Source organism: Bos indicus x Bos taurus, chromosome 7 (assembly GCF_003369695.1).
Source record: "Bos indicus x Bos taurus breed Angus x Brahman F1 hybrid chromosome 7, Bos_hybrid_MaternalHap_v2.0, whole genome shotgun sequence".
Classification (NCBI taxonomy): Eukaryota; Metazoa; Chordata; class Mammalia; order Artiodactyla; family Bovidae; genus Bos; species Bos indicus x Bos taurus.
The window spans coordinates 94,556,150-94,561,508 of NC_040082.1; the positions used below are offsets into that span (position 1 = coordinate 94,556,150).

The 5,359-nt window shown below is 44.0% G+C and overlaps 1 pseudogene; it reads left to right on the plus strand.

Annotated features, from left to right (window-relative positions):
- Window positions 1-4,968: 4,968 nt before the first annotated feature.
- On the plus strand, window positions 4,969-5,098 carry LOC113896767 (annotated as a pseudogene).
- Window positions 5,099-5,359: the final 261 nt, after the last annotated feature.

Here is a 5,359-nt window from a genome sequence, read left to right on the forward strand (position 1 = left end):
GGCATAAAACTACAGATTTTAATCTAAGCAGAACTCAAACAGTTCTGCCCTTTCCCCACAGAAAAACTATGCCAAGACACTATAATTGACCTTCTGAAAGCTCAAGACAAAAAAAAATTTGCAAGCAAATAAAGAGAAAAGAACTAAAAAAGGAACTAAAGAGCCATTGATGAAGGTGAAAGAGAATGAGAAAGCTGGCTTAAAATTCGACATTCAAGAAACTAAGGTCACTGCATCCCATGCCATCACTTCATGGCAAACAGAAAAGGACAAAGTAGAAGCAGTGGCAGATTTTGTTTCCTTGGGCTCCAAAATCACTGCTGACAGTGACTGCAGACATGAAATTAAAAGACGCTTGCTCCTTGGAGGAAAAGTTATGGCAAACCTAGACAGCATATTAAAAATCAGAGGCATCATTTTGCTGACAAAGACCTGTATACTCAAAGCTATGGTTTTTCCAGTAATCATATATGGATGGATATGACAGTTGGACCGTAAAGTTGGCCAAGATGGAGAAGGTCTCCACGGCTGCCATGACCTTGCCCTTGGTGCTGTGGTAGACGAGGAGAAGGGTGACCCAGATGCTGAGAAACACCACCATGCGGAAGGTCGGGAACTTGGCTTCACTGAAGGCATCAGGCAGGTTTCTGCCCAGGAAAGCCAAGGAGAAGGTCCCCAGGGCTAAGGAGCCCAGGTAGCCCAGGACATGGTAGAAGGCAGTGACTGAGCCCTTGTTGCACAAGATGAGGAGCTCTTTGGGCTCAGAGTGAGCGTCTATCTCAAGGAAAGGGGGAGAGGTTCCCAGCCAGACACCACAGATGATCACCTGGATCAAGGAGCACATGGGAAAGACATAGTTAGTAGCTCCTGTGACCAGCAATCATCTCATGGTTCTTCCTGGTTTCCTGGCCTTGAATGCCAGGATCACAGCCAGGGTTTTGGCTAAAACAGTGGCCACAGCCACAGTGAACACAGCTCCAAATGTGATCTGTTGGAGGATGCAGGTGGCTGTGTGGGGATGATTGATGAAGAGTAAGGAGCGGAGGAAGTACAGGAGGAGGGAGATGAGCAGGACATGGCTGAGAGCCCGGTTATTGGCCTTGACTATGGGGGTGTCTCGGTGCTTCAAAAAGACCCACAAAACTACAGCCGTGAGAACACAGAAGCACAGAGCTGTGCAGGCCAGTGACATCCCCAGAGAACCCTCGAACGCCAGGAAGGTCACAACCCTGGGGAGGCAGTGATTTCTTTCCCTGTTTGGATACTCTCGGTCTGGGCATGGGGCACACTGCTCTGCATCTAGAGAGAGAGAAGACTCACCATTTCATTATCCCAATTTTTATTTGTAAAACACTTAAATATGTAGGAAATAAAAATATACCATCTTGTGCAGTGTGCATATTGATCTTCTCTGATGAAATATTCAGACATATTAAATTAGAAAGTGTTGCTGAGAAAGTTAAAATGGAACTTTTGTACCTTCTTGATGGGAATGTAAAATGGTGCAGCTGCTGTGAGAAACAGTCTGGCAGTTCTTAAAAATTTAACACAGAATTACTGTTAGAGTGAGCAATTCCCATCTAGGTGTATACTCCCTAAAGTTGAAGGCAGTGAATTGGATAATATCTTACCAGCATTACTTACAATAGCCAAAAAGTGGAAACAACCCTGATGCCCATTGAGAGAGAAATGATTAAACAAAATGAGGTACATACACACAATGCAAGAATGTCCTGCCTTAAAAAGAAATGAATTTATCTGCCATATGCTACAACATGCATGAACCTTGAAAGTCTTATCCTTTTGAAAGAAGCCACATGCCAAGGGAGGAATATGCTTTTATTTATGAAAGTACTTAGAATAGTCAGATTCATAGACACAGAAAGTAGAATGATGTTTATGAGGGAATTGAGAGTAACTGTTTCATGGTAACTGATGAAGTTAGAGGTTACAAGTTCTGTGGAAGAACAGTGGAAAAGGTGGTACAGCAATAGAAATTTATTAATGTCCTTGAATTGTACTCAAGAATAATTAAAATGATAAATTTTAATGTGATATATATTTGAGTGCAATAAAAATGAAGACGTCAAAAAATGCATAAATACATGAATTGAGAAACTAATGCCTAGTGACTCCTTTCCCAAAGTGCTCAGTATTCTTCCCATGGAAATAGGTAGGAGGTGGAGTTACTGTAGACCATTATGAAATATTTAACCTGTGTGGTTGGAAACATATCTCTTGACACAATGCACAAGTGGAAGCAGCAAACAGGTTGTCCTTCCTGTGGGGTTTTTCTGAATCCTGGAATGTAACTCTGGCTACACACAGATATCAGTGTCTGGAAGGAAAGAGAGAGAGTCTTTGGTCAAATTTGGCACATGGTTAGCTGCTGTCAGAGGATGTCTCTATTTCTCTCAGAACGAAGGATGTTTCCTCTTCTGTGACATCACTAGGTCCCCTCCCCAATCCCAGCCTTGTCACCTTCTCCAGAAATCTAAGCATGAGATACTAAGAGATGTTTCCACATTCTTTCTTCTGAAATACTTATGGAGACCACCCAAATTTTACCAAAGTATTTCAAGGTTTTTGTTTCATATATTCCTGGCAACACAGCTTGACTTTCTCTTGTTAAACCACCTAGTCCAAACATCTTCTCAGTGCAACTATCCCTGTGATCATAACACTGAAGTTTTATGTGCAGAAAACGATTTTCTATGCTCTCCTATTGGCCACATACAGGATGTAGGTTTTAGGTCAAAGAACCTAACAATGTGGAAAGCAGACACACTATGAAAAGTGGCTTCATAAACAATAAATGTAGACTGTGAAGACACCAACTGTGAGAGAGTGTTATGAACTGCAGGTTGTGATTAACACAATCCATGGCTCCTGACAGGAATGGCACAGATTTGTAAAAACAATTCAAAATACTTTTGTGTGCAAAATGTTAACACATAGAGAACCACCTTAAAATTAGCCTGAAGTTTTCAAATGTGGGAAATTTTGTGAAAATAGTAGTCAGTGCTTTGAAATACGAATTAAAATGAAGTTTGGCAATCCAGTAATGTGCATATAACCATAGGAAAGTGTAAATGGAATCTACAAAGAAATAGTTAACATTCATAATCTACTGGTGTTTATCTAAACATAAGAAGGGAGTGAAGGGGGGTGGTCCTAAGACGGTGGAGGAGTAGGACGGGGAGACCATGTTCTCCCCCACAAATTCATCGAAAGATCATTTGAACACTGAGCAAATTCCACACAACAACTTCTGAACGCTGGAGGACACCAGGCACCCAGAAAGGCAGCTTTTCCCTTCAAAAGCAGGTAGGACAAAATAGATAAAAAGAGAGAGAGACAAAAGAGTTAGGGACAGAGACCCATGCCAGGAAGGGAGTCGTGAAGGAGGAGAAGTTTCCAAACACCAGGAAACCCTGTCACCAGCAGGTCTGTGGGGAGTTTTGGAACCTCAGAGGGCAATATACCCGGGAGGGAAAAACCCAAAACCCACAGATTACACGCCTAACTGCAACTCCCAGTGGAGAAGTAGCCCATACGCTTGTGTCGGCCAGCAGCGAGCAGGGGCTAAACAGGGAGTCGTGGGCTGCATGCTTAGGGTAAGGACCAAGCCTGAATGTCCTGAGGACAATCTGAGGGAGCTAACGTGAGATAGCAACCCAAACTATGGGATAGGCAGAGAGAAAAAGAAAGAGAACTTTCCCTCGGAAAGCTCTAACCAAAGGCACTGCCGGGCCTGCTCACAGAACAAAGGACTGAGCAAATACCAGAGGAGAGCTAGCGGGTTGTGGACCAGTCCATCCCCACGCCGGAGGCAGAGAGGCAGGCAGGCAACAGCCAGAGCCGGAAGGTAAGGGGCAATCTCGGCCCCAGAGAAGGCATCCTCCACCAAACTGTGAGCAGGCCCTCAGTTGCTAACCAAGTCTTCCTGGGATCCTGGACGGTTGACATCTGCCAGAAGGGTCGCAGTCAGAGATCAGCTCCCCAGAAGAGACACATCTGAGATGGCACTCTTGCGGTACACCCAGGAAACTGAGGGGCTGGGACCCAGGAGGTGATAAGATGCACCAACCAGCTGGGAGAATGCGCTCACCAAGCACCTGGTCGCCTGAGCTGCTCGGACCTGGGAAGGGGACAAAGTGCAGGCCCAACTAAGTCTGTGCCTTTGTGGAGTACCCAAGCACCTGAACCTGAGTAGCTTAGACCCGGGAAGTGCACACAACCCAGGTCCCACTTTAGAGAGTTCCCCTGCAGAGCAACCTGGAGCCTGAGCAGTGTAGACTAGGAAAGCACACACGCCGTGAGCGGCAGCAAACCCAGTGCGGCCCAGACACTGCAAGCAATCCCCACAAATGCCAGTGATATTTGTTTGCGGTGTTCCTCCCTCCCCACAACACAACTGAACAAGTTAGCCTAATTAAGTGGCCACCTTCGCCCCCTTGTGTCAGGGTGGAAATTAGACACTGAAGAGACTTGCAAATAGAGGAAGCCAAAATAAACAAAGAAGAGGGAGGTGCTCTGGAAGTGACAGGTGCAACAGATTAAAACCCTGTAGTTAGCACTGATTACATTGGAAGGGGTCTATAGACCTTGAAAAGAAGTATAAGCTGGAACAAGGTACTATCTGGAACTGAACTGACCCCACACTGCCCTCAACAGCTCCAGAGAAATTCCTAGATATATTTTACAATTTTCATCTTTAAATTAAAAATTTTTTATTTTTAAGTTCTTTATTACTCTTTTAATTTTCATTTTTATAACCTACTATTACCTTGCAAAAAAAAAGACCCTATTTTTAAAGCAAATTTCACATATATATTATAATTTTTGTGATTTTTGTTTTGTCTCTTTCATATTGTATTTTTGAGAGTCAAACCTCTACTCTAGATTTTTAATCTTTGTTTTTTTGCTTTTTGTTATCAATTTTGTAACTTTAAGATTCTAATCTTCAGCTTTGCACAGTGGCAGTATCGTAGATAATGAGGTTTATCCAAGCTGCGATTATTGCTAATTGAAAAGAATCTAATCTTCAGTACCCATTTTTACTTAGGGGTGTGATTACTGCCTTGATTGCTATTTCACCTTTTGACTCTCCCTTTTCTCCCCCAGGTCACCTCTATCTCCTCCCTCCCCCTTCTCTTCTCTACTTAACTTTGTGAATCTCTCTGGGTGTGCCAGGCTGTGGAGAACACTTCAGATCAGATCAGTCGCTCAGTCGTGTCTGACTCTTTGCGACCCCATGAATCGCGGCACTCCAGGCCTCCCTGTCCATCACCAACTCCCGGAGTTCACTCAGACTCACGTCCATCGAGTCAGTGGTGCCATCCAGCCATCTCATCCT